The sequence below is a fragment of the Chiloscyllium punctatum genome, chromosome 19, assembly GCF_047496795.1.
Source record: "Chiloscyllium punctatum isolate Juve2018m chromosome 19, sChiPun1.3, whole genome shotgun sequence".
NCBI classification, from domain to species: Eukaryota; Metazoa; Chordata; class Chondrichthyes; order Orectolobiformes; family Hemiscylliidae; genus Chiloscyllium; species Chiloscyllium punctatum.
Window position 1 is genome coordinate 85,563,910 of NC_092757.1, and position 7,992 is coordinate 85,571,901.

Consider the following 7,992-nt stretch of genomic DNA (forward strand, 5'->3'; position numbering starts at 1 on the left):
GTGTGGCAACATGGAACCCTAGTCAAACTGAAGTCTGGGGGAGGGAAAACTCTGTTCTGGTTGGAGTCATACCTAGCACAAATAATATGGTTATAGTTGGTGGAAGTCAGTCATTTCAGTTCCAAGACATCTCTGCATTTATTGCCCGTCCCTAGATATAAATAACCTATCAATTCATTTGTGCTGAACTGCACCAAAGGTGTCAGTGAGCAGTTTGTCAGCACATTGACAGCAATTATTGACACAGAATTCACAAGTTACAATTAGACACAATGTATTTCCATTTAAATAGATCATTAAATGAAATGTTAACTTGGCAAAAAAAACCACATTTGAATTATTTGAAGCAAGTGGAACTTAAACCCAGGCCTCCTGGTCTAGAAGTAGAGACACTACTATTGAAACACAAGAACCCTTAGTTCCTCAGGATAGTGTCTGAGCCAAACCATCTTTAGCCACTTCATCAATGACTTTCCCTCCATCATAAGGTCAGGAGCAGGGATGCTCAGCACCAATCACAAATCCTCTGGAACGCAGCTGTTTTGTCCATGAATGAACCAAAGCTGTAATGAAGATGAGCGTGGTGCTGGAAAAGCACAGCAGGTCAGGCAGCATCAGAGGAGCAGGAAAATCAACATTTCGGGCAGGTGCCTGATGAAGGGCTTTTGCCCAAAACGTAGATTTCCCTGCTCCTCGGATGCTGCCTGACCTGCTGTGCTTTTCCAGCACCGCTCTCATCTTGACTCTAATCTCCAGCATCTGCAGTCCTCACTTTTGCAAAGCTGTAATGAAGTCAGGAGCTGAGTGGCCCTTACGAAAGCCAAACTGGGTGTCAATGAGCAGGTTATTACAAAACACGTGCTGCTTGAAAGCACTGTCAACAATCCCTTTCATCACTTTTCCTCCTGTTTACTCAGAAGCTGCCATCTGGTATTTTCTGTTTCGATGGGCCAGAGACCCGGGTTCAATTCCCACCTCAGGCAACTATCTGTGTGGAGTTTGCACATTCTCCCCGTGTCTGCGTGGGTTTCCTCTGGGTGCTCCGGTTTCCTCCCACAGTCCAAAAATGTGCAGGTTAGGTGAATTGGCCATGCTAAATTGCCCATAGTGTTAGGTGAAGGGGTTAATGTCGGGGAATGGGGTCTGGGTGGATTGCTCTTCGGAGGGTCGGTGTGGACTTGTTGGGCCGAAGGGCCTGTTTCCACACTGTAGAGAATCTAATTTCATATTTCCTCCTTCTGTTATATTTGTCTTTTGTATCCCAGGCAAACTACAGCTACAGTAAGTTTAAGTTAATAAAAGTTGCAAGAGGCAGTAATCTCTAAGAATTGACAGGAGGACATTAATCAGATGTATCCCATCACTTAGCCTCTTAAAATAAGCCCCAGTTGCATTATGTGCTGCATATTGTATTTTTTTTAAAATTTACTCCGAGGACCTGGGCATCATTGGCTGAACGAGCATTTATTTCCCGTCCCTAGTTGCTCGTGTGTTAAATTATATAAATAACCTATCAATTCATTTGTGCTGAACAGTACCAAAGGTGTCAGTGAGCAGTTTGTCAGCACATTGGCAGCAATTATTGGCACAGAATTCACAAGTTTGCGATTAGACACAATTTATTTCCATTTAAATAGATCATTAAATCAAATGTCAACTTGGTTAAAAAAAAAACAGATTTGAATCGTTCCCATCAAAATATGATAGCTTTAATAAAAACACAACAGTACTGATCTCTCGAGTCCAACATCTACTCAACAAACTGATATAATAATCAGCCACATGACTAGATGTCAACCAGTGTGACATAAAACAATTACATCGTATCTCTATTAAATAAAGCTATTCTGGGACATCAGATCTTTCACTCCAGAGCGTTAAACCCACTTAAAATTTGGGAAATTCAAATGAAAACTTGATGAAAGGATTCTGCAGGAGTTTGCAGGACCTCTACTGGGTTAACTGGAGGTGGGTTCTGCTGAAGACTGTAGGAGCTCTGTTGGGATAACAGGAGGGGTGTGCTGCTGGTGACTGTAGGAGCCATACTGGGTTTTCAAGGGGCTGTGCTGGGTTTAGTGGAGGAGACCTCTGCTAGAAACTGTGGGAGCTTTGCTAGAGTTTGTAGGAGCTTTGCTGGCTTTTCTGGGGGCTCTGCTGGAAACTGGGAGCTCTTTTGGGTTTACAGAGGGTACTAATGGGGACTGCAGGAGCTCTGCTGGGTGTATGCGAGCAGCACTCTGTTGGAGATTGTAGGAGCTCTTCTGGATTTAAAGGAGAAGGACTCTGCTGGCAACTACAGGAGCTCTGCCAGGTTTACCGGAAGGTTCTGTTCAAAACTGTGGGAGCTCTGCTGGGTTTACAGAAGGTTCTGCTGGAAACTGTGGGAGCTCTGCTGGAGACTGTATAAGCTTTGCTGGGTTTACAGTGGGAACTCTGCTGGAGACTGTAGGAACTCTGATGGGTTTACAGGAAGTTCTACTGGAAACAGCGCTCTGCTGAGTTTACAGGAGGGTTCTGCTGGACATTGTATGAGCGCTGCTGGGTTTTACAGGAGGAGGGTTCTGCTGGAGACTGTGGGAGCTCTGCTGGGTTTACAGGATGAGGGCTCTGCTGTAGACTGTGGGAGCTCTGCTGGGTTTACAGGATGAAGGCTCTGCTGGAGACTGTGGGAGCTCTGCTGGGCTTGCAGGAGGAGGTCTGCGCTGGTAATTATGTTGTCAATCATAATCGCAAAGAGATTATTAATCAGATTCATGCTCTTAAAACCAAAATAATAATTAATCCTATATTTCCAGCTCCTGTAATTCTTTCTAAAACTGTTTCCAGCATATCTTACAGTGTTACTTTGTGTAAATGGTATAACCATCTATCAACACACTGTGAATAGTACTAGAGACATTTAGTAACTTTTGTCAAGTCATTCACTGAATTCTGAAGTTGTTCCTGCGAAACTGTGAACAAGGACCCAAGGTCAGAGGAACAGCAGTCAGATTGAAATGAAGGTAAAAGGTGACACGATATCACATCTGTTATCCATTCCTAACTGCCTTCTGGGGAGGTGGTGGGGTGTGCTACCTTCTTGAACCACTGCAGTCCATGTACTCGAGGTACAGTTAGGAGGGGAGTCCCTGGATTCTGACTCTTACATGATCGGCAACATAGTCAGGATCGTGGGTGGCTTTGAACTTGCTGTTGGTGGTGTCCCTCTATGTTGGCTGCCCCTTTGTCTTTTTAGATAGGAGAGATTGCATGTCTGAAGGAGGAGACTTAATGGAGTTAAACATAACAAAATGTTAACAGGCAGTTCTAGACCCTCCAGCCATAGGAAGTAAGCTGGCTCAATCTCTCGATGTATTAATATTAATAAAATGCTCTGAATACCTTACAGATTCAAAACGTACTGTTATGCTTTGTAACCACCAAGCGATCAATGTTTTAAATTATATAATACCAAAATCTGTCTAAGTTGCTGAATTCTATTCATTGGAAGCCAGACATTGAAGCCCTATGGTAGTACTTATCTGAAAGGTTGCTTCATCTTTATATCTACCATTGTAACATAACAGAGCCCCTCTGAACAGATTGATGAGAAAATATCTCTAATTCCCATCTGATGAGGAAACATTAGATTAGATTCCCTACAGTATGGAAACAGGCCCTTCGGCCCAACAAGTCCACACCGACCGTCCAAAGAGTAACCCACCCAGACCCATTACCCTACCCTATACTTACCCCTGACTAATACACCCAACCTACATATCCCTAAACACCATGGGCAATTTAGCATGGCCAATTCACCTGACCTATACATCTTTGGATTGTGGGAGGAAACTGGAGCACCCAGATGACACCCACCCAGAATGTGCAAACTCCACACGGACAGTTGCCCGAGGCTGGAATTGAACCTGGGTCCCTAGCAGTGAGGCAGCAGGGCTAAACACTGAGCCACCATGCCACCCCAAAGGTTGGGTTAAGTCAGAGTTTAATTGCCATCTGGTATTGGCAATAGGGGAATTAGATATTTTCCAATCAACCTATTACAGAGATGTTATCACACACCTCTGGAGCAGGTGGCAGAGAGAAAGAACAAGAGGAGGAATGGCCTTCAGGATTTACCACAGCACATCTGGGATTGAACTCAAGATGAGTTAGGATTATTCCGAACCAGACACTCACTGTCTAGCCAACTGGGCTAACCAACCCTCTGTCCTAAGTAGCAATCTCATTCTGACATTGTGCCCACATTCCCGGCTCTTCAGCCCTGACATGAACAGAATGGGCCAAATGGTCTCCCTGTGCTCTGTGATCATTTGGCAAGACTCTGCTGCAAGTGACCCCGCTTGGGGAAAATAAACCACATGAGCATTAAATAAAATTACATTCCATTATTCTTTGAATGCTTTCATTTCTTACAGTACCCTGACCTACTATGTGCAGAGTCACACTGAGATCCTCTCGTAATTAAAATGTACTCTCCTCACCTCATGAGGAAGCTCAAGGGCTCTCCAAAATAGACAGGCAAGAGGCTGAAAGAACACAGCAGGCCAGGCAGCATCAGGAGGGGGAGAGGTGGACAGTTCAGGTGTAACCCTTCTTCAGTTAACACCTCAACCTCCTGATGCTGCCTGGCCTGCTGTGTTCATCCAGCATCTGCAGTTTTTTTTTGTCTCTAAAGGACTCTCCAAAGCAAGATCCTGCCTTGAAACTGCTGCTTTGTCTAAAAGCAGACCACATCTAAGCACTGCATTCAAATCTACTAAATCACTCCCCTTTATGTCAAAGTCATGAATCAGACACCAGTTCCCAGATATGAGCATTCAGTGGTCAGGACACACCCCACCTTTCACATATTAAAAAGCTCCATGTGAGTATACTTCATTGCTAATGAAGTGTAACATTCAGATTTGGTTACAGCCAGTCGGATTAAATGAGCTAAGGCAGAAATGGTCCATTTAACTATTTTTAAAACTGTATATATGTACATAAACAGTCTGCAGAAATCCTGGATCCAGACATGTTTCCAGCTGATTTGTGTTCACTAGAGTTTAACTGTATATATTATTTTCGGGGGCCATTGGTTTACAGTTACTGAATAAGTCAAATTGCATTTTCATTACAAGGGCTATATTTAAGGATTTTATTCTCTGCTTGGGTTCCTTCTTCTGTTCAGGAAACAAGGTTTTTCACAAAGTGAAAACGGGCTGCTTCTATCCATGATATGGAGAGGTTACTTTCCACGGTTGTAGAGCTTCTGCGCTACTCAGGACTAAGCTGTGGAGCAATTTTAACAGTGCGTTGGTTAGCTAGACATGGTGTACAGCTCAAAGTCAAGATTAGGGTGGCGCTGGAAAAGCACAGCAGGTCAGGCAGCATCCGAGGAGCAGGAAAATCGATGTTTTGGGCATAAGCCCTTTATCAGGGATGAGCTAATTTTCCTGCTCTGCGGATGCTGCCCGACCTGCTGTGCTTTTCCAGCACCACACTAATCTTGACTCTAATCTCCAGCATCTGCAGTCTTCACTTTTGCCATGATGTACAGCTCAGAATGATCCCAGCTAGTGTTGGTTCGAGCGCTGGAGGCCAAAACCTGTTTTTATTTAATCCCCCCACGAGCATTATAGATAGCTGGTTTGCAATTCAGAGTGACACCAACAGCGTTCGTTCAATTCCCACACCAGCTGATGTGACCATAAAGGATTCCCCTTCTCAACCTCTCTCTTCACTTGAGGTGTGGTGACCCTCAGGTTAAGATTAGATTAGATTACCTACAGTGTGGAAACAGGCCCTTCGGCCCAACAAGTCCACACCAACCCTCCGAACAGCAGTCCACCCAGACCCCATTCCCCTACATTTTTACCCCTGACTAATGCACCTAACACTACGGGCAACTTAGCGTGGCCAATTCACCTGACCTGCACATTTTTGGACTGTGGGAGGAAACCCACGGGGAGAATGTGCAAACTCCACACAAACAGTTGCCCGAGGTGGGAATTGAACCCGGGTCCCTGGGGCTGAGGCAGCAGTGCTAACCACTGTGTCACCCCAAAACCGCCACCAGTCATGTAAGCAGTCTCACAGCAACTTTAATAATCAAATAGTCTGCTTCAGAGAATTCCCCACAGCATGGCAAGCAGACCATTTGGTCCATCAAATTCACACCTACCCTCTGAAGGGCATCCCATTCAGACCCAGACCCAGACCCAGACCCAGACCCAACCCCCACCTTCGCCCTGAAACCCTGCATTTCCTCTGGCTAATCCACTCTAACCTGCACATCTTTGGACTGTGGGAGGAAACCCACCCAGAAGCAGGGAAAATGTGCAAACTCCACATGGACAGTCACCCTATGTTGGAATTGAACCCTGGTACCTGATACGGAGACAGCAGTGCTAATCACTGACCCACCATGCAACCTCATTATTTCTAATGGAGAGAGATGTCTATGGTTTGGAGGAGACCGTGGCTAATTGCCTGAAGCTCTGAAGCTCTCCAGCCTAGTTATAAAGTATATTCAAGACTGGAATCAATAGCATTTGTGGACACTAAGAGTGTCACAGAGTGGAGGTTAAATGTCAGCCATAATTTCACTGAAAGGCAGTGGGTTTGAGGGGTGCTATCATCTGCTCGGAGTCCCTGTTCTTACAACTACTGAAAGAGGGAAGATAGAATTCTGATGGTGAAATGGTCCTCGATTTTTCCATGTTCAGCACCAATGCACTTATCTGAGTCCACCACAGACACCATATGTTTTCCCTGGAGTGTCGGAGGCTGAGGGGTGTCCTTATAGAGGTTTACAAAATTATGAGGGGAATGGATAGGATATATAGACAAAGTCTTTTCCTGGGGTCGGGGAGTCCAGAAGTAGAGGGCATAGGTTTAGGATGAGAGGGGAAATATATCAAAGAGACCCAAGGGGCAATTTTTCCATGCAGTGGGTGGTACGTGTATGGAATGAGCTGCCAGAGAATGTCCATTCTTTGGTGTGACATCAGGTATACTCTCGACTGACACTTCAAACACAGGAACTAGGAGCAGGAGTAGGCCGTCTGGCCCCTCCAGCCTGCTCCGCCATTCAATAAGATCATGGCTGATCCTTTCATGGACTCAGATCCACTTACCCAACCTGTCACCATATCCCTTAATTCCTTTATCGTTCAAAAAAAAACCTTAGCTTTAAAAATGTTTACTGAAATAGCGTTAACTACTTAATTGGGCAGGGAATTCCATAGATTCACAACCCTCTGGGTAAAGAAGTTCCTTCTCAATTCAGTCCTAAATCTGCTCCCCCTAATTTTGAGGCTATGCCCTCTTGTCCTAGTTATACCTGCCAGTGGAAACATCCTCTCTACCTCCAACTAAGCTATTCCCCTCATAATTTTAGATGCTTCAATAAGATCCCCCCTCATTCTTGTAAATTCCAATGAATATAATCCCAGTCTACTCAGTCTCTCCTCATAAGCCAACCCCCTCAACTCCAGAATCAACCTGGTGAACCTCCTCTAGTGCCAGGACATCATTCCTGTGTGTCGGTCATTATTGATGAGATGGAAGTCTTATTCCAGAAAAAGCTAAACGACAACAAGCAGTGTTATCACTGCACTGCCATGTGCAATGCAATATTATCAGATATCACTTCAGGACCAACCAACTGCAAAAATACCATTGTCTGCACAATCCTGGGCAATGGCACAGTTTAAGGGATTTTTCACATTGTGGGGATAGAGTTAACACAAAGCAGCAGTTATTGAATTTTAATCCAATTTTAATCTGCACAAAAAAACCCTGTAATTTTTATCAATGATAACATTTACTTTTAAAAGACTGTCTGACCGATAACCACCACAAAACATTTCCTTTCACAATTAAAGCAAAATTCTGTGGATACTTGAAAAGCAATGAACTCTATAGCTCCAATCCCAATGACCCGAAGCCATAATAGTTACAAAGTATGTAATGGTCTCTTTTTGCAAAGCTCACTCCCCATCCACACCC